Consider the following 27,018-nt stretch of genomic DNA (forward strand, 5'->3'; position numbering starts at 1 on the left):
AAAAATAGAGTGGTAGATCAATGGAATAGGCTAGGCTCAGGAAATGCAGTAGTAAATGACACTAGTGATGTAGTGTTTGATGAACCCAAAGACTCCAGCTTCTGGGATATGAAATCAGTATTTGACAAAAACTGCTAGGAAAACTGGAAGATAGTATGGCAGAAATTAGGCGTAGACCAACATCTTACACCTTATACTAAAATAAGGTCAAAATGGATACATGATTTAGACATAAGAGGTGACACCATAGGTAAATTAGGAGAGGAAGGAATAGTCTACCTTTCAGATCTTTGGAAAGGAAAACAGTTTATGACCAAACAAGAGATAGAGAATACTATAAAATGCAAAATGGATGATTTTGATTACATTAAATTAAAAAAAAATTGTACAAACTGAAGCAATGCATCCAAAATTAGACGGGAGGCAGAAAGCTGGGAAACAATTTTTATGGCCAGTACTTCTGTTAAAGGCCTCATTTCTAAAATATATAGGGAACTAAATCAAATTTATAAGAAACCAAGTCATTCCCCAATTGAGAAATGGTCAAAGGATATGAACAAGCAGTTTTCTGATGCAGAAACCAAAGCTATCTATTCCCATATGAAAAAATGCTGCAAATCACTATTGATTAGAGAGATACAAATTAAAAGAACTCTGAGGTACCACCTGACACCTATCAGATTGGCTAAAATAACAAAGAAAGAAAATAAGAAATATAAGAAATGTTGGAGAAGCTTTCGAAAATTGGAACACTAATGCATTGTTGGTGGAGCTTTGAACTGATCCAATCATTCTTGAGAGCAATTTAGAATTATGCCCAAAGGGCTATAAAGCTATGCATACCCTTTGACCCAACAATACCACTTTTGGGTCTTTTTTCCAAAGAAATCATGGAAAGGGTAGAGGGTCCCACATGTACAAAAATATTTATAGCTGCTCTTTATGTGGTGGCAAGGAATTGGAAGTTGAGGGGATGCCCTTCAATTGGAGAATGGCTGGACAAGTTGTGGTATATGAATGTAATGGAATACTATTGTGTTGTAAGAAATGATGAGCAGAAGCAGTTCAGAGGAACCTGGAGGATCTTGCATGGGTTGTTGATGAGTGAGATTAGCAGAACCAGAAGAACATTATACACAGTAACATCAACATTGTGTGTTGATCTACTGTGATGAATTATATTCTTCTCACCAATGCAATGGTACAGAAGAGTTCCAGGAAACTCATGATAGAAGAGGATCTCCCAATCCAGGAAAACAAAAAGAACTGTGGCGTATAGATGCTGAATGAACCATACTATTTCTTTTGTTTTAGGTGCTGTTGTTTTTCTATTTTGAGGTTTTTCGTCATTGCTCTGATGTTTCTCTTATAATATTACTAATGCAGAAATAGGTTTAATGTTTATATATATGTATATATATGTATACATATATACACACACATATATGTGTGTGTGTGTGTATATATATATATATATATATATATATATATATATATATATATATAAAACCTGTATCAGATTACCTGCTGTCTAGGGGAGGGAGGGGAGGGAGGGAGAAAAATCTGAGATTGGAAAGCTTGTACAAACAAAAGTTGAGAACTATCTTTAGATGTAATGGGAAAAAATAAAATACTTTATTAAAATATTAATGGGTATTGTATTTTGTCAAAGGCCTTTTCTGCATCTACTGAGATTATAATATGGTTTTTGTTGGTTTTGTTATTGATACAGTCAATTAGGTTGATAGTTTTTCTAATATTGAACCAGCCCTGTATTCTGAGTATAAATAGCATCTTGTCATAGTGCATTATCCTTGTGTTGTATTGCCATAATCTCTTTGTTAGTATTTTAGTTTAAATTTTGACATCAATATTCATTATGGAGATTGGTCTATAATTTTCTCTTTTTGAGCTCTTCCTGGTTTGGGTATCAGCACCATAGTTGTTTCATAAAAGGAATTTGGTAGGACTCTTTCTTTACTTATATGGAAGAAGAATTTTCTGAGCTTTGGTCTTTAGGCTAGATTGCGAAAGTAGATGATGGTATCACTTCTTTAATATCACTTCCACTGACAAAATCACATTAGTGTCTAATGTAATATTTGACAATATGAGGCCCTTTGGTGGCAGAATTTCCATAGGGGTTATTTCCTAGGATTTTCACTTGGTATTCTATGTTGGAAGCACTGCTATTGCTAAGGTTCTTAAGTTCGGGAAACTGAGATGTGTTTATGAGTGTCTGAAGTAGGTTAGTGGTTGATATTGTGGTGAACACTTAACTTATCTGGAATATACAGCCTTCTATATTATCCTCTCAGCACTTAACTGCTTTTAATATAGTGTAGGTAGTACAGGTTCCATTGGTTCCATAGCATAGCATTGCATAACATAACATAACATAACGTAACATAACGTAACATAACGTAACATAACGTAACATAACGTAACATAACATAATGTATTAGAACATACCATAACATAGATTACAGATTATGTAACCAACCAAAGGAAAAGTATACTTGAACATAGAAATTCCTGATTTTTTTTTTAAGTAATGAGCCAAACCTTCAAATCTATGAATAAACTAGAAAGTAGAACTTCCATCTTTGGAACTGACAGTAAGATGGGAAAATGCTGCAATTTTTGGTATCTATTCCCCTATACTCTAAGGTTCAGTGATTCTTTGATAAGGAAAGAAAAGCTGATGTCCTAAGCAGGAGACTTTCTAAAGAAATAACATAGTTATCCCTTCCTGAAATTTGATTCAGACACACTGCCTTGGCATTTCTAAGGTGAATCAAAAAGGACAAATAATGGCACAGAAAGTTACATCTGAGGATGCCAAATACTTTCTTAAACTTTGTAAAGCTTACACACACTGGGCTTATTTATTTGGTCCCAGATGTTCCTTTCCTTCCATTCCTTACCATAGCTTTTAAGCTTTGTTTCTCATACTTTACTGTTTGGTAGCAAGGGAGCCAGAAAATGAATCTAAAAATGTCCTTAAATTGAATGAAGTTCTTATGAAAAAAAGTACTTTCGTTGAGAAATATGGAATTTACACTTTTGTTACAAAAGTATATTATGATTTTAAAGAAATCTATTTTGTTGGTTTTTTGTCAATATCCCTCCCACACAAAACTTAATGCTCTATTTTCCTTTTGCTGTTCATCACTAGGAAAGTAAGTGATTCACTTTAGCTTTAAAATTTTATTTTCAAATGCACTTAGAATAACATATTGTAGAAGAAAGTAAACTAGCACTGGAATCAGAAGATCAGTAATAATACAAGCTATGACACTTAATACGGTACCCTACCTTCTGTAAGTGACTTCCTTTCTGTGCTTCCATTTCCTTAGCCATAAAATGGGGATAATACTCACATTGCCTTTGTGGCCCTTTACTTTCAACGGGCCAGATGGGAGGTTTAGATTTTATTAGGTTGAAGGAAAGACTGAAAGAACATGGCAGGAAAAAAAAAACAGTAGGGAAGAAGGAGAGGGAATGCCTAGAAATATTCCCCTTTTCTTCCTCTAGGGTTGAGATAAGCATAGGGACAGCTTCCAGACAATTGAAAGAGAAGGGTGCTGCTACTTGAAATGGAATATAAAAATGAGCTGTTACAGCCTTATCAGACGCACTGACCCACTTAAGGAGTGACCTGCTTGGACAGAATTTGACACTGTATTAGGACCTGATTAATTTAACATTTCTAAAATTTCTCCTCATCCTCTGCCTCATTGCCTGGTGAAATGTAATCTGGGAGACTTAAACATTCTCTGTTTGTAATTAACATCTCTCATTGTAATTAATATCCATGATAAAAAAAAATCAGTCAGTAAGTTTCTAAGATGTATATTTAAAAAACTCATTGAACCTCTTTCCTTGCATATCTTTCTGACTCAGAGGGCAATTCATAAGAAATAAACTAATGTATTATAATTTTAGTTTGGTCACCATAGGGAGACACGGCCCCTTTCTGGTGGGATATGGAAAAGACTAGACAATACAATGCTTGAACAAAACAGCATCCCAAGACAAGGATCATAATAATAGACTTCTGATAGAGATTCTAAATTCAAAGAAACTTAGTGTTATTCAATAAGTAATTATTGAAAATAGCTTCTATTGAACAGATCTTCGCATATGCTTGATGTTAGCCTCAAATGCCAATGTTATCTGTCAATAAGCAGTTTCAATCATTCAAAGAGGAGTCATTTGGTTTGGGAATGTCTTAATTAAATCATTTTGACTAAATGACCCATTTCAATGAGAGGTTCCCTTTCTCCTAGAAAAAAATTGAAAAAGGCCAGGCTCTATATTCATGTTTATTTACAATGTAAATACATATTTTTATCAATATTTTCTGACAGGTTTGTATTGGATTCAGGCCCAGAAGGTTTTCTGCATCTGCAAGGTTTCCCAGAGCTATTGGGTTAGTGATTTTGCACAGCACATTATAAATGGCTTGTTCTCTGTTGATTTCTCTTCATTTCACTCTAGCTAACGACATGCTCTGCAGATTAATGAATTCCTGCTGGGTCCAACCACGGCTTGCTTGGTCCTTCATGAACTGTTCTGTTGATGTGGTTGGGGAATATGGCTCTGAGTATTTTCTTTTTCAATCTGAAGATTTATAATCTGAGCAGCTTTGTTTCCCCACTCTGGCATGAGCCCTCAGCATGCTCCCAACTCTCCTAAATAGCAATAACCATTAGGATGTAACACTTCATTTTGAAACGTCATGGTGATTTATTTCATCCTTAAGAACAGCTCGGGTATATGGTTTTCCTTATCTGGAAAATGGACAAGTAATAGTATCTTTGAAAATGATGCCATATATCTATGTTACTTTCCCTTTGGAATACTTTGGAACCAAGATGTTCTATGAGTCTAGCTATCATATGATAAAAATAACTAACTGTATCATGACCTAATTATGTTTGCATAAATTTTAATAATTTTATTGTATATTCAATTTGAGATTCCTAGGGAAAACCCCCACTTATACTTATGGATAGGTTCATGTATAATATAGTTTTAGAGATTTTTCTGGATAATTGAAAGATTAAGTGCCTTGTCCAAGATCACACAGCCATTATACATGAGAGGTAGGAGTTGAACTCAGGTCGTCCTTTAAGCAAAGTTGTCCCTCTCTGGATTGTACTAAGCTTCATTTTATATAGAAAAGATGATTAATAAACAAATACCTGCAGCAAAATAAATATTAAATAGGAAGATATTTGTGTATTTAATATTAATTTTCACAATGTAAATGTTTCTTGTAGTGGCAAGAACAATGACCTGGAAATTAGGAGTCCTAGATTTAAAGCCTGACTCCATCTTGTTGCATGATTTCAGAAAAGTCAAATGAGCTCTCTTGGAATGTTTCCTTGTTTAAAAAGGGAACAATATATGCACTTTAACTTCTTAATATAATTTTATTTTTTATCAAATGAAATGATGATCTGAAAAGTATAATATAAATACAGAATCTATCACTGGGCCCATATTTGTATCTTTTAAACTAGGGTGATTATGTTGGTGCTTGTATTCAGTTGATGTCCAACAAACTATGCATATTTTATTGAAATATTGGGACAAGAATTTAGTGAAAAATTATTCAGTAAAATCAGAGAAAATTCAGTTTCTATTTGCATGTTCCAAAAACAGTATTATATTCTAATCACAATCATTTGATAAAATCACAATACTACTTATAATTCTAATTTGTGATATTAGCCTTTCTTTAAAAATACAAATCACGAGATGAAGTTAAAAGTATACATTATATTTAGTTGCTGTTATATACAGAAAAACACAGGATGGATTTGGAGTCAGAAGACCTAGTTTCAAATTCTACATACTATCTATTTGACCTTGTTCATTTAACCATTTTGGTTCACCATTTCCTTTTCCAGGTCATTTTACAGATAAGGAACTAATGGAAACTGGGCTGTGTGACTTGCCTAGGGTCACAAAGCTTATAAGGGTCTAGGCCAAATTGGAACTTAAGAAGATTTCTTCCTAATTCCAAGTCCAGTACTCTATCCACTAGGCAACCTAGCTGCCTCTAGCCGTACACACTCACAAAAGTGCATATATTCACATGCATAAAAGTGCATATATGTGTATATATATATGCACATACATATGTGTACATAAATACATATATGCATATGTATACACACATATATAGTCTTTTTAATTTTTTAATCATAAAATTACTTTATTATTTTATATGTAAAGAGTTTTCCAGTCTTTTGCTGGAAAATTATTTCACCTTGTCTTTTTGTAGGTTCTGCTGCTCCAGGAATTGTCTTATGTCATTATTTGAATGAATTTGGAGGGGTCTTGGGGAGAGTTCAGGCAAGTCACAGTCTTTCCTCCACCATCTTGGCTTCACCTTCTCATTCTTTTTGCTTGTAGTAAAGGGAGTGAGGAAAGTAAAACAGAGTTTAAGTAATTTGAACATAGCACAGCATGCTAGTCAGGAGATATTATATTGGTCAAGTTGTTTAAACCCTTTGTTTAAATTTCTTCATCTCCCTCTTCAATTTCTTCCATCTTCCCTAAGAAGGAATGGAGGAGAGAGATTGAATGAATATCTCTCTCTCTCTCTCTCTCTCTCTCTCTCTCTCTCTCTCTCTCTCACACACACACACACACACACACACACATGCACAGGTGTGAAAAAATTTTCACATATACATGCATGTTTGTATATGTTTACACGCCTCACTGATGGAGGGGGTATTTGATTCTGTATATTAAGAAAAAAATTATACTTTATCCCAAAGCTTGACACATAGTAAGAGATTAAAAAAAATGCTTTTTGAATGAATAATTAATCGCCACTTATTGGGTCAGTACTGAAAAAGGTTGGCTTAGGAAGTTGAATTTTACCCTTCACTGTAAGTTTTCAATCACGCAGGTAGCCACATTGTGTATGTTAGAGGGGATTCCTATTCAAGCTTGGATTAGATTAGATGATGTTTGATGTCCCTCATAAGTCTGAGATTCTATGATCAGAATTTTTTGTCTTACAAGTTTAATGATTGGAATGATGCCAGCTGCTGGAGACTTACTGTAGAAAAGCTCTGCTATGAGGAGAAGGCCTCTGAGGGTAAGCCATGCGGTCAAGGTCCTTGGCATTAGGAAGTGACATTTTCTCATGGGTACTGTCTATCAAGGCTACCAGCCAATCAACTTGAGGAACCTCCTATTTCTGGGAAAGGAACGTGAAGGAGGAAGCAGAGGCTGGCAGGACTGTGCTTCTTCTTTGGCTGGGGACTGTGGTCGTGGAGGCACGCTAGGTGGGCTCTCTCTCAGGCAACGGTTGTCTCTGTGTGAGCAACCATAGACTAGCTGACTGTTCAGGCTTGGGTGAGTTACTCATGGAAAACCCTAAATTCTTTTGCACCAGCTTAGGCTAAGTTTAGAGTTAAGAGCATCCATCTGTATTTTTATTTTCCCATTTCCTTATCTTTGATTTTTTATTAGTTTCATCTTTGTTGTTTAATCAATTCCCAAGTAATAAAATCTGATCCTTTTGTGAACTGAAGGTTAGAGGCTCCATTCTTATTGGCCTGGGAGAAGTATCTAAAAAGAATAATTCAGAGGGGAGATTAAACCTAAAAAAAATCCCTCATATTTCCCAGGACCCCAATATTTAGGCAAGTCACCCAAATAGCTCTCAATATATCCGATTTTGGCCCTTACACAGGAATACAGCCTATGTCATCCTTTGTAAATTTAATTTCACTAAAATCTTATCATCAACTAAGGAAAGCATAGAGCAGTTCCATATATTGTCTTTGTCATTCTATTTAAACAAAGTAAGTTTGTTTGTTTTGGAAAGTCACATTATTAAAATAATCACATGTTTAATTAAAATGAATTGCAGATCTTCATTAACTCAAATATATTTCATATTTTAAAAGGAACAAAAATAAGTCCTGAAAAGTTTTATGTACTCCATGCATTCCAATACTTAATTTGCATTTATTTTATTTTTAGTCATATAAATAATTTATTATTTTCAAGTTAAAGATATTTATCAATATTTGTTTTTATAAGATTTTGTTTCAATTTTTTCTCCCTCTTCTTCCCTCTCACCAAGACAGAATGCAATCTGATTTAGGTTATATATGTGCAATCACATTAAATATATTTCTGTATTAGTTATGTTGTGAAAGAAGAACTGGAAAAAAGGGAAAAAACTCAAAAAACAAAAGAAGTGGATACAGTAGGGTTCAATCTCCATTCAGATTCCAGATGTGGAAAGCATTTTCCATCATGAGTCCTTTGGAATTTTCTTGGATCATTGTATTGCTTGGAAAAAGCTAAGTCTATCAGAGTTGATCAGAAGCCAACATTGTTGTTACTGTGGACAATGTTCCCCTGATTCTGCTCACTTCACTCAGCATCAGTCCACTTAAATCTTTCCAGGTTTTTTCTTAAATCTTCCTGCTCAACATTTCTACATCAAAATGGTATTCCATTACATTCAAATAACAAAGTTTGTTCAGCCATTCACAAATTGATGGGCATTCCCTCAATTTCCAATACTTTGCCACCACAAAGAGAGCTGCATAAATATTGTTGTACATATGGGTCATTTTCCCTTTTTTTAAGATGTTTATTGGATACAGGCCTAGACTTGATATTATGGGGTCAAAGGGTATGCAAAGTCTTATAGCCCTTTGGGCATAGTTGCAAATTGCTCTCCAGGATGGTTGGATTAGTTCACAACTCCACCAATAATGTATTAATGTTCCAATTTTCTGACAGGTTGTCCAACATTTATTATTTTCCTTTTTTGTCATGTTAGCCATTTTGATGGATATGAGGTAGTATCTCAGAGTTGTTAAAATTGTCATTTCTCTAATCCATAGTGGTTTAGAGCACTTTTTTCATATGAAAATAGACAGCTCTGATTTCTTCATCTAAAAACTGTCTGTTCATATAGTTTGACAATTTCTCCATTGGGGAATGAGTTGCCTTCATATAAATTTTATTTAGTTCCCTATATATTTTAGAAACTAGCCTTTTATCAAAAACACTGGCTGTAAAAATTGTTTCCCATCTTTTTGCCCCCTTCTAATTTGGGCTGCATTGCTTCTGTTTGTACAAAAACTTTTTAATTTAATATAATAAAAAGCATTCCTTTTGCTTTTCATAATATTTTCTATCTCTTGTTTGGTCATAAATTGTTCTCTTCTCCATAGATCTGAGAGGTAACTATTCCTTTCTCTCGAAATTTACCTATGCTATTACCCTTTATGTCTAAATCATGTACCCATGACCTTATTTTTGTATATGGTGTAAAATGTTGATCTATGCCTAGTTTTTGCCATACTATCTTCCAGTTTTCCCAGCAGTTTTTGTCAAATACTGAGTTCCTATCCCAGAAGCTGGAGTCTTTGGGTTTATCAAACACTACATTACTAGTGTCATTTACTACTGCATTTCCTGAGCCTAGCCTATTCCATTGATCTACCACTCTATTTTTTAGCGAGTACCAGATAGTTTTGATGACTACCACATTATAGTATAGTTTCAGATTTAGTATGCCTATGGCTAGCGCAACTTCTTGTGCATTTTTTTCATAGGTTCCCTTGTTATTCTTGAAATTTTGTTCTTTCAGATGAAATTTGTTATTATTTTTTCTAACTCTATAAAATATTTTATGTAATCTGATTTGATATGGCACTGAATAAGTAAAATAATTTAGGTAGAATCATCATTTTTATTATATACTGCTTATTATTTTAAGTAAAACTCCACATATTCTTAAGCTCTCTAGTGATTTTAATAGGAATGAGTGTTGTATTTTGTCAAAAGCTTTCTCTGAATCTATTGAAATAATCATATGATTTTGGTTAGTTTTTTTATTGATTTAGTTGATTATGTTTATAGTTTTATTAATGTTAAACCAGCCCCACATTCGAGGTATAAATCCCATGTGGTCATGACACATTATCCTGGAGATTAATTATTGTAATCTCTTTGCTTATATTTTAAGACTTTTGTACTGATATTCATTAAGGAAATTAGTCTATAATTTTCTTTCTATATTTTGGCTCTTCCTGGGTTAGGTATCAACACCATACTTCTGTCATAAAAAGAATTTCATAGAACACCTTCACCTATTTTTTCTAAAAAAATGTATATAGTATAGGAATTAATTTCTCTTTCAGTGTTTGATAGAATGCTCTTGTAGACCCATCTGGCCCTGGAAATGTTTTCTTATGGGGTTTATTGATGTCTTATTTAATTACTTTATTTAAAATAGGGCTATTCCGGTCTTTTATTTCCTCTTTAGTCAATCTGAGCAATTTGTATTTTTGTAAATATTTTTCCATTTCTTTTGGATTGTCAAATTAATTGGCAAACAGTTGGTCAAAATAGCTCTAAATTATTACTTTAGTTTCCACCTCATTGGTGGTTAATTAACCTTTTTCATTTTTGATACTGGTCATTTGGTTTTCTTCTTTGTTTTTTTTTAATCAAATTAACCGAAGCTTTATGTATTTTATTGATTTTTTTTCATAAAACCAACTCTTGGTTTTATTTATTAATTCTATAGTTTTCTTACTTTCAATTTTAGTAATTTCTCCTTTGATTTTTATGATTTCTAATTTCCTATTTATTTCGGGATTTTTAATTTGTTTAGTTTCTAACTTTTTTAGTTGCATGCCCAATTCATTGTTCTCCTTTTTCTCTATTTTATTAATGTAAGCATTTAGATATATTAAATTTCCTCTAAGAACTGCTTTGGTTGCATGCCATACGTTTTGGTATGTTGTCTCATTATTGTCATTCTCTTGGATAAAGTTATTGATTGTTTCTATCATTTGTTTTTTGACCCACTCATTCTTTAGGGTAAGTTTATTTAGTTTCCAATTGATTTTCAGTCTACTTTTCCATGCCTCTTTCTTACATGTAATTTTTATTGCATCATGATCTGACAAGGATATATTTACTATTTCTGCCTTTCTACATTTGAATATGAGATTTTTGTGCCCTAATAGATTTTCAATTTATGTGTATGGGGCATGTACCTCTGAGAAAAAGTTATATTCCTTTCTATCCCCATTCAGTTTTCTTCAGAGGTCTATTATAACTAACTTTTCTAAAATTCTATTCACTTCTTTAAATACTTTCTTATTTATTTTGTGGTTAGATTTATATAGTTCCGAGAGGGGAAGGTTAAAATCCTTGACCAGTATAGCCTTGCTGTCTATTTCCTCCTGTAACTCATTTAATTTCTCCTCTAAGAATTTGTATGCTATACCACTTGCTGCACATATGTTTAGTATTGATATTACTTCATTGTCTATAATACCTTTTATCAAGATGCAGTTTCTTACCTTATCTCTTTTAATTAGATCTATTTTTGCCTTTGCTTTGTCTGAGATAAAGTTTGCAAACCCCTGCTTTTTTATTTCACTTGAAGCATAATATATTCTGCTCCAACCATTTATCTTTACTCTGAGTGTATCTCTCTGCTTCAAATGGGTTTCTTGTAAACAACATATTATAGGATTCTCTTTTTAATCCACTCTGCTATTCACTTCCATTTTATAGGAGAGTTCATCCCATTCACATTCACAGTTATTACTGTCTATTTTTCTCCATCTTATTTTCCTTTTTTTTGTATTTTTTTATCTTTCACCCTATTACTCCTCACCAGCCTTTTGCTTCTGCCCACTGCTTTTTTTCAATTTTCCCTCCCTTTTATCATCCCCCACCTTTTCCTTTCTCCTGACTCCCCTGCTTATGTTCCATTCTATCAGTGCCCACTTTTCTCATTACAGTTTCACTTCCCTGAATGATAAGCTAAATTTCTTTATCCAAATGAGTGTATATCCTATTTCCTCTTTGAACCAAATCTGATGACAGTAAATTTGAAGCAATGCTCACTCCTTCCTTCTTTCCCTCTATTTTAATAGGTTTTTTGTGCCTCTTAATATGATATAATTAAACCCATTTCATATCCTCTTTTCTCTTCCCCCTATATACTACCTTTTTTCACTCCTTAATTTTCTTTATATGATCACATCAAAGTCAATTTCTACCTATAGCCTCAATAAATACTCCTTTTATATGCCTAAGAGATGCACACACATAAAAGTGCATATATGCATATAGGTGTGTGTATAGGGCTGTAAACAGTTTAACCTTACTGAATAACTTTTTTTTCCTGCTTAACTTTTTATACTTCTCTTGAACCTTGCATTTGAAAATCACATTTTCTCTTTTCTTGTGGAATTTTCATCTGGAAACCTTAAAAGTTCCCTATTTCATTGAATGTCCATCTTTTCCCCTGAAAGAGGATGTTAAGTTTTGCTGGATAGTTGATTCTTGGTTGCAGTCCAAGCTCCTTTGTCTTCTGGAATATCATATTCCAAGTCTTCTGATCCTTTAATGTTGAAGCACCAGGTCCTGTGCAATCCTGACTGTGGTTCCATGATATTTAAATTGTTTCTTTCTTGTTGATTAAAGTATTTTTTCCTTCACCTGATAATTCTGTAATTTGGCTACAATATTTCTTGAAAGTTTTCCTTTTGGGGCCATTAGTGGCTTGTTTCAATGATTATTTTATCATCGGATTCTACAATATTAGGTAACTTCTTTATAATGTCTTAGAATATGCTGTCTAAACTCTTTTTTTTTTGATCATGGCTTTTAGGTAGTCCAATAAATTTTAAATTGTCTCTCCTGGATCTGTTTTCCAGGTAAGTTGTCTTTCTAATGAGGTATTTAACATTTTCTTCTATTTTTTTCATTCTTTTGATTATATTTGACTGATTCTTAGTGTCTCATGGAGTCATTCGCTTTCATTTGCCCAATTCTATTTTATAATGCATTATTTTCTTTAGTAAACTTTTTTACCTCCTTTTCTATTTAGCCATTTCTTTTTCTCCATTTGGTTAATTGTATTTGTTAAGGAATTTGTTTTTTCTCTCAGTTTTTGTGCTTCCTTTTCCAGTCTGTTGACTTTTTTCATAATTTTCTTGTGTAACTCTCATTTCTCATTTCTTTTCCCATTTTTTTTCTTCTACCTCTCTCATTTGATTTTCAAATTCCTTTTTGAGCTCTTCCAAGGTTATTTGGTCTTGAGACAAATTCATCTTCCCCTTTGAGGCTTTATGTCTATGGATTTTGACAGTATTGCCTTCATCTGAGTTTGTGTTTTTGGTCTTCCCTATCAACATAGAATCTCTCAATGGTAAGGGCCGTTTTCTGTTTCTTATTCATATTGGAGCCTATTTCTTGACCTTTAAAGTTGAGCTCTGGTGCTGGCTCACAAGGGCAATTGTTGCAAGCATTTTGTGCTGGGGGATAGGGCCCTGGTCCAATCCTTTCTGCTCTGAAACCTCTATGGCTTGTAGATTCCTCACCACCCTGGGCTTTCTCCCTGTCTTCAGGTGGTTGGCTTTGTCACACCTGTCCTGTGGGTGGTTCTCTAGCTGAGAGTTTGCCCTATTACCAGTGGTGGTGGGTCTCACAACTGGCCTGCTATGCCACCAGCCTGCTGAGCCAGGACCAAGAGGCCTCAGATGCTAATCTGTGCTACAGACAAAAGCTCTTTCCTGACTTGCCCAGACACAGTCCATCCATATTGCTGAGCTGTGCTGTGCTCACTTTTTGCCCAAGTGAGACCAAGCTTTCCTGAAGTCTTCTAAATTATGTCAACTTGGAAGATTATGTCTCTCTGTCTTATTGTAGTTTCTTTAGTTCCAGAATATTTTTAAAGACTTGATTTAATGTTGTTTTTGAGGGAAACTTGGAAGAGCTCAGGCAACTTCCTGGCTTCTCCCCACAATGTTCGCTCAATCCCACACACATGTGTTGTCTTTCTCAAGATAATATAATATCTTTGTAGCCTTAGCTACAAAGTTAATGTCTGGCACATAGCAAGGGATTAATAAATGATTTCTGGTGGAATGACTGCCTGACTTCTATTCTCATACCATTACATTCATCATGCCGGAAACAGCCCAATGATGTAATGGCTAGAACGCTTTGTCTAGAATCAGGAAAACCTAAATTCAAATCTGAGCTCAGACACTTGCTAGTCATTTGACCCTAGCTAAGTAACTAAATCTCTCTCTGCTTCAATTTCCTCAGCTGTAAAATAGGGATGATAACAGCACCTAGCTCTCAAGGATTTATAAGACTAAAATTATATATTTTAAAGCACTTGACATGGTGCCTATCACATAATAGATGCTGTATATCTATATATTCTCTACCCTTCCCCTATTGCTATGGGTTTCTTAAAAGGTAAGTTTTTTGAAATATCCTTCTGCAAAAATAATTCAAGGAAAACTCTATTGTATGGAATTAGATATTTGTGTAGAAGCTGCAGAGGTATAAACAAGCATCATACAGAGACTACAAATCCTCTTAAAATAAAATTAGTTGATGCTACTAAGCATAGAGATAGCAAGCAAAACAAGTGACTGAACTGTACAGGATGAATGGATTTTCACTTTAAGCTTCAAAATTTTGCCAAATATATTAAAATATTTAAAATTCTTTCAAAATTTGAAATCAGAATGAACCACTAATTCAGGCTTAATATGTATATGCTATTAGTATTTTGCATAATATCAACAAAGTTTTAAGTTTTAAAATAATATTTTCAATTTGATCTAAACGAGACAGCCAATATGAAGATCAGAGAGCAAACTGATGATAACTGGTACTTGAAACAAAGACCTTTCTTAAAAGGGAATATATATATATATATATACACACTCATATATATGTGCTAATTTTTATAATGTTTTCTGTTATTGAGTCTCTATCCTATTAAAAATAGAATGGGGGCAGCTAGGTGGTGCAGTGGATAGAGCACCGGCCCTGGAGTCAATAGTACCTGAGTTCAAATCCGGCCTCAGGCACTTAACACTTACTAACTGTGTGACCCTGGGCAAGTCACTTAACCCCAATTGCCTCACTAAAAAAAAAAAAAAAAAGAAAATTAAATTGGGTGGGGAAACCTGAGGGACTTCGGAGAAGTTCCCTGGCTGCTCCTGGTGGCCTTCTTCTCTGACCCCCCACCTCTCCTCACCCAGATGCCAGACAGAGAATGGCTCAATTTGCTTTGACCATTGTCCCACAGACAAGGTGTAGATGAACCTCTTTCTGAAACTGGTTTTAGATAAGCAGCTTCTGCTGGTGAATTTCTTAGTGATGTGAAGTTTACTCATGTTTTCTCAAGTGATCTCATGTGTACAATACAGACCACTTCTGGGATTTTGGAGAAAAGCTGATTCTGTAAAGAAGGAACAGTAAAATATGATTCAAGACTTTGAGAAAGGAAATATGGAATTGTTGAAGGCAAACCTCTTTGTGGTTTAAAGGCACTGGCCAAAGCAGCTGGGGAACAGTGCACTTATTTCACACCTCCTGAAGGAGAAACATTAGATCAGGTGAAATTATGAGGCAAGGAGTTTTTTTTAATTTCTTTCTCAACTGATTCTGGATGAAATGATTCAGAAAGGACAGCCCACATCAGGAACAATAGACAGTGGTCTGGAGATCTTTCTAACAGAAACATTTCCATTAGGAAGCAACTGTGAACCTGATATTAATTCATACAGTGTTGCCCAAGTGTTAGATGCTAATATATCAGTGGTGAGTCATGGGGCTTACATGAAAAATGTGCTTACTTATTTTGTGGTTGATCTGGAGTTTACCTTACCAGTGTAAAGTATTCATTGTTATTTGAGTTTTTTTATGACCTCATCTTTTGGGTATAATTAAAAAAAAAAAACAACCCAGGCGCGTGCAGTGGTGTGGGGCTCAGGCGCCTTGCCTCCACAATGGCACAGTGCTCCACCCACTGGTTGTAGCCATCACCATGGAAATGGCACCTCACATCATCCCAACTGGAGGATGCCTACATGGGTTTGGCAACATTATAATGACTGGAGGCCCAGTGAGGGCAATCATGTGACTCAGTCACGGCTGCCAGTAAATTGGCTTGGGGTTATGTGTGGTCAGGCTGGGGTCTGCTGTGAAGGAGAACTGAGGAGTTTGACCATCCTAGCTTGAAGCTGTGAAGTGACAGGACACAGACATGTATTCTCAGCTGATCCCTGGGCGGCAGTATTATTCAGGTTGTATCATTTCCCTTCCCCCATTTTTTTTTCCTTTCCCTTAATTCTACTGATCTTGCTTGTGTTTTTAAGTTTATTCTAGTTAATAAACCCTCTGTTCTTGAGGGAGGCTGTTGGTCTCCTTCCTTGCCCCAATATTGAGGTGAGCTGCCTAGCTAACACTCCCCAATTAAGATTTGACCGCTATACCAGCAAATCTAAGCAAATCTGAATTTAATCCAGTCAGTCCCAATACAGGGATCAGTCACTTTATAATAAATGTAGAACCAAGTGCTAAATGAAGTAAAACAACCAATAAGTGCATTTATATTAATCTGCAGGATCAACTAGCCAAAATGACAGAAAGTGCCTAGGCCCAAAGAAATCATTAGGTTTTTCATATTTTTGTGTTATTGAGGGAGCACCTTCCAATAGTTATGATTGCAAATGCTTAAAAAATTTCAGAAATAGGATATAAAGTTCAAGTGCAAAAGAAATAACATAAAAACACTAAATAAAACCCAGGGGATGAGTTACAGTATGTTTTGAGTTCAACTATTGGCATTTTCCAAAAGAAATTATACTCTTTCCTGCCAGGTTTTGACTTTTGTATAGAAATGGAAATGTCCATGTTGTCAAATGAAGTATTATAACTTTCTTATAATTTGAAGTATAATTTTTTATCACAGTATTTAATGTATTTATTTAATGTCCTAAATATTAACACTGTGCATGGTTATTTTTTAATAACATTACCATAATTTGTAAAAGAATTACTTATGTATAAGGACATTTTTTTTTACTTTTTAACCAATTATGACTAGATTTTGCAGCTAACTTTTCAAAACGTGTTTTTTGTTTTGTTCTACTTTGTTTTTTCTCATGTGGATGTCTGGGTTTTTTTTATGGCCAAAAATAAATATAGCCTATGTAATTGGCTTTTAGTTAGTAACATACTGTATGTTTCATGAACAGTTTTTTGGTGTTTGGAAAAAGGAGCTATTTATTATGAAATGTCTCCTACTTTAGAGTGCCTCTCTATATGAAGAAATCTTTCTGAATAAAACTTATCAACATGATTATAAAAATAAAAAAAATTAAATTGGGTTAATTTAATGCCTCAGTTCATTACCCTCTCTTATCTTTTCGTTACGGATTCTTCAGAATACCCTGGAGTATCTACCCTGGTACAGTTATGTCAAACTCTCGGATGCCTTCCATCCAAGGGAATAGATTTCTCTGACCAAGTTAATAATATGCTGTTTTTGAACATCAAGCATTTCTTTATTTAAATATGTTGTTTGAAGAAGAGACAGAGTGTTTACAAAAGTTATTAGCATTCAATATGAGGGTTCTGGAAAAGGAAAATCAATAATAGTTGTGGAGTTTTATGTGGTACTTTAAAACATGTGAATCACTTTATGTTACAAATGAGAAAACCAAAGTTCCTAGGAATGTAGGATCTTGCCCACAATCACCTAGCTAGTACATTTCAGAGAGAGCTTTCAAATTCAGGCCTTTTTTCACTTCAAATCCAGCTTGCAATCTAGCTTATGTTCTTCTACATAGCTCCTGAAAAGTCAAACAATAAGAATTTGCAACAGATATTTGTGTTTCTTTTTTTGCTTATACTATTCTCTTTATGATCTTAAAATGGTCAGGGGGAGTGTCCAAGCCAGTGAATGCCTGAATTAGTTCTAGGATTAAATATTGGAGAGAGTTAGCAATATATTTTACTTTCTAAGTTGTCAGAGAATGTATCACTTTTTAACTTTGTGATCATTGTCAAGTCAGTTATCCAATGAGTTTCAGCTTGCTTATATGTAAGTTGGAGATAGATACACCTGAGATAAACATGATGATTCTGAAGTTCAAATACATAATATTTTTACCAAATTAAAATATTTTTAAATGTCCATTATATTTAAGTCAATAAAGCATTTAGTCTAAATTATATATGTAATAAAATAATTATACAAATAAAATGTATATTATACAAATATATTAAAATATTTAATTTATTATTTGCTTTGTATATTTAATTTAAAACACATTTACATGAATATTATAATCAAATAGATTTTAAAAACTAAATTACATAGAAACATAAGGTTTTCCAAAAATCTCAATGAAATTTTACAACGTAAAATGTCACTAAAACTTTTTGGGACACGTGTAATTTTAACATCTCTATGAGATAGGTACAATTATCATTCTTATTTTACAGATGAAGCTCAGGGATGTTAAGCAACTTGTTTATGGTGATATTGCTAGAAAATGTCTGAGGTCAGAGTTGGTGGTTCTTTTTTTTTTTTATTTTTTAGTGAGGCAATTGGGGTTAAGTGACTTGCCCAGGGTCACACAGCTAGTTAAGTGTTAAGTGTCTGAGGCCGGATTTGAACTCAGGTACTCCTGATTCCAGGGCAGGTGCTCTATCCACTGTGCCATCTAGCTGCCCCATTGGTGGGTCTTCTTGACGCTCACCGAGTACTTTCTTCACTCCTCCATACAGTTATTTTACTGTGTTGGTATTGAAATACATATTTTACATATCTCTCCCTCTTCTCCAATCCATCCTCCACAAAACTGCCAAAATACTTGTCATAAATAACAACTATGTCCATATGATGCTACTGTTTTAGAAACAGCAACTTCCTAGTGTGTTTAGGGTCAGCTACACATTGTTCAGGCAGGCATGTAAAGCTTTACACAGTTTGGTTCTAGTTTACCTTTCCAGACTTATTAAGCATTATTCATCTTTGAACATGCCATGTCCTTGTGAAACTGATTCAATTATCCTTCTTCTCATACTCAACATCCTTCCATTTCTGTGTTATTATATAAGCTGCCTAATTTAGCTGGAATATTCTTATTCCTTACTTCTGCCTCTTAGAATCTTGACCTTCATTCAAAGGTCATTTATCTTTGGGAAGAATTTTTGATCCCTCTAATAATTAGTCATCTCTAATTCATTTGTATTTGCTCATCCCCATGCTCCTTTACGTAATTAAATCTGATCTCCTCAAGACCAGGAATCAAAGGCATGAATTGGAGAGAGCAATTATAGGGATTCTTCAAAAAACTAGACTTACAGTGTGATTCCCACACAAATTCCTTTAGTTATCATATTAAATGGGCAGTTTTAAGAAAGGTATCACTTGACATCCACCTAAAATCATACATCTTGCCTCAATGGGAAAAATATGATATGAGCTTCTGGCTTCAGCCAGGTTTTGGCTGCTTTTGCTTGCTCAGTTTTTTTTTTTTTTTTCTAGTCTTCTTAATAGTCTACTGACTGAAGTGTTCCATCCTCCTCTCAGTTCTTGTTTCCTCCTAGGACTTCTCCCCTCCAAATATTGAAATATAGGATTCCTCAAAGGGCAATAGAGAAATACATTGTGGGCATAACTAAGATTCAAAACATCTCAGATAAGGAATTACAAAGAAATGGAGTAAGGGATGTCAACGGAAAAATATATATTCTATTGATAATGCATGATGTCAAAGGAATATAAACATTTCTAGAATAATAGGTGCTTTCTCTGTGTTTTACATTTAGGAAGATATAGATAAGCAATTTCCAAAATAAGCAGGAATGAATGGACTATAATCTACAACAATAGATGTAATAATTTACAATGAGGATATAAGAAACCTATTGAAGTATTAGGTGTGTTAAGATAATGGATTTAGCAGATACTCAGGGATCCACCTGGAGATTTAAACTGATTTAATTAGATAAGGGCAACTGACTGTTGACCACTTAATAGAGTGTAAGCACATCTGGCTGGTATTTAGGGGTACTTAAGAAAGTATTTGTTCTCAGAAGCTAACAACTTTGAACTTTGGCCACCTTTGGACTCAGTCAACCAATCAGCTTGAAGAACCTCCCATTTCTGGGAGGGGAACAGGAAGGAGGAAGAGGAGGCTGTGCAGAGAGCTTCCTCTCTTTTGACTGCTAGAGATTGTGGTGGTGGCAGAGGACTTCAGAAGTGGAAGCTAGGGAAGTTTAGGATCATCAGGTTATGGGAACTCTGTTCTCAATCTTTCTCTTACTATCTTTCAATAAACCCTTAAAATACCTGAATTCGTTTATCAGTGATTTTAGTCAGTTTCCCCCCAAACTGGGGGGAAAGATTAGAACCCACATTTAGAATTTTAGATTGCACATAGAGTAAGATTTCTTTTTCCATCCAAACGGCTTGCTTCAATAAGGAGTTTCCAATATGGCTTGTGATTGTATTCCTGCCAGTGGGCACATGACTTGCCCTGATCTTTTCCTTTGCATACACATACACACATACAAACAGACACACACATAAATATAAATACACCCTATTTCTCTCTATCTATCATCTATCTATCTATCTATCTATCTATCTATCTATCTATCTATCTATCTATCTATCATCATTAACACTTTGGAGTTATAGGGATTGAGTCAAGATGGAGGAGTGAAACTAAGAAGTTGCCTGAGATCTCCCAAATTTCCCAGAGAAACAACATTAAATTCAGCCTCTAAATGGATTCTGGAGGTACAGAACCTACAAATGGTGGAATAAAAAAATTCTTTCACCTGAAGATAACCTAGAAGACCTTTAGGAAAAGTCTATCTCACTCTGGTGAAAGGGGAGTATAGTGTAGAATAGAGTAGGCAAGCCAACAGAAGGATCTTAGCCAAAGCACAGATCATCAGCTGAGGAACCTCAGTCCTAGCTCATCAGGTTAGTGGCATAGCATGCCAGTTGTGAGATCCTTAGCCCCTATTTAGACAGAAATCTGCCACCTGGGGTATCCACTACACAACAGCTGTAATTACAGTGGGCCACCCCAATGCAGTGAGCCACTAAGCATTCTGATGAAAAAAGAAATGATCAGGCCCCTGACTTCCAGGAAAGAAGCTTATAACAGTGTCCCCTGTAGTCCAGGAGCAGAGATCAACTTTAAAGGGCACAAAATACGCTAAAATATGAGTAAGAAAGAGAAAAGAACACTCACTATAGATGGTGACAGTGAAGACCAAAATAGAAACTCTGGAGAGGACAACAACGCTAAAATGCTTCCATGTGAAACCTCAAAGAGAAGGATGGATTAGTCATAAAACTATAAAGCCCCCTTGGAAGAACTAAAAAATGAATTTATTAATCAAATAATAAAGGTAGAAAGAAAATTGGGAAAAAGAAATAAAAGTTGTCCAAAATATTCAATAGCTTGTAAAAGGAAAACAACTCCTTAAAAAATACAGTTGGCACTGCTGGGAAAACTGGAAGAGAGTATGGCAGAAACTAGGCATAGACCAACATCTTATACCCTATAGTAAAATAAGGTCAAAATGGGTACATGATTTAGATATAAAAGGTGATACCATAGGTAAATTAGGAGAAGAAGAAAAAGTTACCTCTCAGATCTTTGGAAAGGAGAACAGTTTATGACCAAAAAAGATATAGAGAATAGTATGAAATGCAAAATGGATGATTTTGATTATATTAAATTAAAAAAAAATTTTGTACAAACAGAAACAATGCATCCAAAATTAGAAGGGAGACAGAAAACTGGGAAACAAGTTTTATAGCCCATACTTCTGATAAAGGCCTCATTTCTAAAATATATCAAGAGCTAAATAAAATTTATAAGAATCCAAGCCATTCCCTAATTGATAAATGGTCAAAAGATATGAATAGGCAGTTTTTTGATGAAGAAATCAAAGCTGTAAAGCATACCTTTTGACCTAGCAATACTGCTATTAGGACTTTTTCCCAAAGAGATCATAAAAAAGTGAAAATGACTCACATGTACAAAAATATTTTTAGCTGCTCTTTTTGTGGTGGCAAGAAATTTGACATCAAGAGGATGCCCATCAATTGGGAAATGGCTGAACAAGTTGTGGTATATAAATGTAATAGGATACTATTGTGCTGTAAGAAATGATGGGCAGGCAGATTTCAGAGAGTGAGGTTGAAACAATGTTCATCCCTCCCCTTTCCTTCTATTGTAATAAGTTTTTTGCACCTCTTCATATGATGTAATTCTCCCCAATTCACCCCCCTCTTTCCTCTTTTCCCCATAAATGGCCTTTTTAATCCCTAAATTTTCTTTACATCATCACATCAAAGACAATTTATATTTGTACCCTCTGTGTATAATCCTTTTGTCTGCCCAAGTACATATACAGTTCTCAATAGTTATAAGTATTATTTTCCCATGTAGGGATGTAAACAGTTTAACCTTATTGAGTACCTTTTTTCCCCCTGTTTACCTTTTTAAACTTTTCTTGATTCTTTTATGTTAAGATAGAATTTTCTATTTAATTCTGTTCTTTTCCTCAGGAAGCCTTGTGTGATAAAATAATGGGATTCAGCAGATACTCAAAGACCCACCTGGAGATTAATCTAGACTAATTGAATCAAGTGAGAGTGATTGACTGCTGATTAGCCTACTTCAAGTTAACTGGATTGTAATCACACCTGGCTATCCCTTAAGAAGGTACTGTTCTCAGAAGCTAGACTGTGAACTCAACTTGAGAACACCTTCTAAGCCAATGGATTTGGATGACACCAACCAATCAGCTTGAAGCAGTGTCTAAGGACCACCTCTGTTCCAGACCTATAAAAAGCTTCCCCAATCAGATTGTTGGAGAGTTCCTGATTAAAGCAGGCTCATTGAGGAGGACTTGAGGAAGAACCCAACCAAGTTGGAACTCTAGGCTAGATAGGATTTTTCTTAACTTTCTGAACTCCTTGTGAATACCTGTATGCTTTAATAAATGTTTAATGCCCAAAGACTGGTGCTGAAGCTTCTAATTTAAGGCGACCACAATTTAGATTTTAAACATCACACTTGAATGTCCCCAATTTAATTGAATGTCCATATTTTCCCCTGAAAGAGAATGATGTTTTTCTGGCTAATAGATTCTTGGCTGCAATTCAAGCTCCTTTGCTTTCTGGAATATCATATACCAAGCCTTGTGATTCTTCAATGTTGAAGCTGCCAGGTCCTGAGCAATCCTGACTGTGGCTCCATGATATTTAAATTGCTGCTTTCTGGCTGCTTGGAATATTTTCTCCTTCACCTGATAATTCTAGAATTTGGCTACAATATTCCTTGGAGTTTTCCTTTTTGGGGTCTCCTTGATAATTTCCTGGAATATGGTGTCTAGACTCTTTTTCTGATCGTAAGGTTCAGGCAGTCCAATAATTCTCAAATTATCTCTCCTGGATCTGTTTTCCATGTCAGCTGTCTTTCCAATGAGGTATTTCACATTTTTTTTCTAATTTTTTCATTCATTTTGATTGATCCCTGGTGTCTTATAGAGTCCTTATCTTCCAAATGTCCAATTTAAATTTTTAAGGTATTGTTTTCTTCAGTAGGATTATGCATCTTTTTTTTCCATTTGTCAAAATGAATTTTTTAAGGAATTGTTTTCTTCATTCAATGTTTGTGCTTCCTTTTCCAAGCTGCTGATTCTTTTTTCATAATTTTCTTGTGTTGCTTTCATTTCTCTCCCCATTTTTTCTTCTACCTCTCTCAATTGATTTTGAAAACCCTTTTTGAGTTCTTCCAAGAAGACTATTTGTTCTTGAGACCAATTCATCTTCCCTCTTTAAGGCTTCACATGTAAGAAATTTGAGAGTATTGTCCTGATCTGAGTTTGTGATTGCCTCTTCCCTGTCGACACAGAAGCTCTCAATGGTAAGAGGTCTTTTTTTTTTCTTTCTCAAATTGCAGCTTATTTCTTTTTTTTTTGTTTTTTTTTTGTTTTTTTTTTGTTTGTTTGTTTGTTTGTTTTTGCAGGGCAATGAGGGTTAAGTGACTTGCCCAGGGTCACACAGCTAGTTAAGTGTCAAGTGTCTGAGGCTGGATTTGAACTCAGGTCCTCCTGAATCCAAGGCCAGTGCTTTATCCACTCTGCCACCTAGCTGCCCCCAGCTTATTTCTTTTTAAAGTTGAGGTCTGTCCTTTGGGCTCCAGGGTCCCTGTTTCAAGCTTCTTGTGCTGGGGTATAGGGGTTGTGTCACTGGCTTTCTACAGTGAGGCCTCTATGGCTTGTGGATTTCTCAGTTCCCTGGGCTTGCTCCTGGCATGCTGGGATGGCCCGACATGGTTGAGCCTGTCCTGTGGGTGGCCCTCTAGCTGGCAGCCCGCCCTGTTGGGCAGATGCTGGTTGGTTTCACCACTGGCCTGCTGGGCCACCATTCAGTTGAGCCTGGATTCAGGGGCTGTGACCTAGACCTTCCTGCTGACTTGACCCAAACCCCTCCACACTGAACTGTGCTAAAGTATGCTGTGCCTCCCTCTTGCCCAAGTAAGACTGACCTTTCCTGAAGTCTTCTGAATCATCTCTTCTTGGAAAACTGTGTTTCTCTCTTTGCAGGTTCTGCAGTTTCAGAATCAATCCAGAGGCTTGATTTAATGTTCTTTTTGAGGAAACCAAAGGAGAGCTCTGGCAACTTGCTGGCTTCTCTCTGACATCTTGAGTCACATCTGTTCTGAAGAAATAAACAAAAATTAACCTTTCCCCAGCTATAGGATTTTTCCTTTCTCCTTTATTTCTCTAAAAAAATCACTGTGCCAATCACCATAATTTCCTATCCATTCATTTTTTTAGCAATTTGACTTTTGCCTTTACACTCAACTAATTTTTCTTCTTAAAAAAGTAAATTTTCTTCTCTTTTTTTTCTTATCCCTTTAAAGCTATCAAGATAGACCCCTTGTAGGGAATTTAGGATAAGACAAGATGCATGGATATGTAGATACTGAAATCTGTATCCCTGAAGGGAACATCTACTCAGTGAGGTCAAAGATAAATTTGAGTAACTTGGTATCCCCTTCCAGAGGTCTGTGGCATTTGACACTCTTGTGAATCAAAATATTTAAACTCAGCCCTCTCCTATATCAAGAAAACCTGAACGTTGCTGATTCTCCTATTCTTTTACTGACACCTATTTAAGTCTTTTACTAGCTAGCTCCTCTATCTCCTCACACTCTATCATAAGGCTATCATTCAAGACTCTACCCTTTACTTTGAAAGCTCATCTACACTCTTTGTTTTTTCTTTTTTTTTTCCTTTTTACATGGCAATTAGGGTTAAGTGCCCATGGTCACACAGCTAGTATGTGTCAAGTGTCTGAGGTTAGGTTTGAGCTCAGGTTCTCCTGACTTCAGGGCTTTATCCACTGTACCACTGTACCTGCCCCCTACACTTTTATTTTTGACTGTCATTTGTATAATAACTTTTGCTTAATTTAATGTTTTAGCCTTTATTTTATTTTATTTTATTACCAATTCACTAGAGGGCATTTCCTCTTTTTTTGTTTGTTTCGAATAGAATTTTGTTTTCCAAAATATATGTAAAAACAAATTTATCATCAATTTTTAAAAACTTTGTGTTCCAACTTCTCTTATTCCCTCCATTCCCACCCACTACCCACAAGAACTCTAGCCATTCAAAATAAGTTATACATGAGTAGTCATGGAAAACATTCCCATATTAGCTAGTTGTGAGAGAAAACAGTAAAAAAAAACAAAAAAAACCCCTCAGATTAAGGAATTGTCAAAGAGGAAAAGAAAAAAATTTAAATGTGTTTCCATCTGTTTTCAGATACTATCAGTTCTTTCTCTGCAGATGGGCTGCAATCTTCATAAGTCCTTCAGGGTTATATTGGATCATTGCCTTTTGCTGAAAATAACCACATGCTTCCCAGAAGATCATCTTACACTATTGCTGTTATTTTGTATACAGTACTTTTCACTCTACTTCAGTTCATATAGGTCTTTCCAGGTTTTTCTGATAGTATCTGGTTCATCATAACCTGTATATAGTACCTTAAGCTTGACAGAGAATTTTCTTCATAATAGCCCAGTAATGTAGGTAACATACATTTTCCATTATAATCAATCATCATAAATATTTCCCTCCATCCCACTCCATTACCATGACATTTACTCTATATTCTTTTTACCTATTCCTCCTCGAAAGTGTTTTACTTCTGACTATCCTCTCCCTCACTCTGCACTCCCTTTTTTCACTCTTCCTTCCTTATCCTCTTCCCCTCCTAACCTCAGGGTTAATTAGATTACTCCTCTTAATTGGGTATGAAAGCTATTCCCTCCATGAGCCCACTCGGATGAGGTCAAGGTCCCTGAGCTAATTCTGTGTTCTAAATTTTTCTTCCTCCCTCCCTCCTCAACCCTCCCTATGAGATCAAGCAATTCAATATGTCATACTTGTGCTGTAATGCAGAACATCTTCATCTTACTTGAAAATGTTTTTCTTTTTACTGCTCTCTCCCCCAATCTGCCCTCCCCTCCTTCCCTTCACCCCCCGTTATCTCCCTCCCCTTGCCCAGGGCAAAAATATATCACTATACCTACTTTAGTATGTATGTTAGTCCTTCTTTGAGCCAATTTTGATGATACTGAGGTTCACTCATTCCCCACTCTCCATAAGCTTTTTTCTTGTTTCCTTCATGTGAACTACCTCTCCCCAGACCATCTCTCCCCTTCTCCCTCACCCAGTCCATTCCTCCTATACCTTAACCCTATTTTAAAGATGTCATCATAGGTTAGTTAGGGGGTACAGTGGACAAAGTACCAGTCCTGCACCCAGAAGGACCCAAGCCCTAATCCTGCCACAGACATAGGAGAACCCACCCTGTCTGCCCCACAAAGAACAATAAATAAATGCTTTACAGATAGTATCCCTTCATATTCAGTTCAGACCTCTGACTTCTGTAAATTTCTTACTGAGGTAGGTCTTATAAGCTAGAAGTGTTATCTTCCCATGTAGGAATATAAACAGTTTGATCTTTTAATATCCCTCCTGAAGTCTTTTTCCTGTTTACCTTTTTATGCTTCTCCAGGGTCTTGTATTTGAAAGTCAAATTTTCTATTCTGTTCAGGT

At 35.2% G+C, this 27,018-nt stretch overlaps 1 pseudogene; it reads left to right on the plus strand.

Annotated features, from left to right (window-relative positions):
• Window positions 1-4,511: 4,511 nt before the first annotated feature.
• On the plus strand, window positions 4,512-16,569 carry LOC122732103 (annotated as a pseudogene).
• The last annotated feature ends 10,449 nt before the right edge of the window (window positions 16,570-27,018 follow it).

Source organism: Dromiciops gliroides, chromosome 6 (genome assembly GCF_019393635.1).
Source record: "Dromiciops gliroides isolate mDroGli1 chromosome 6, mDroGli1.pri, whole genome shotgun sequence".
In the NCBI taxonomy this organism is placed as follows: Eukaryota; Metazoa; Chordata; class Mammalia; order Microbiotheria; family Microbiotheriidae; genus Dromiciops; species Dromiciops gliroides.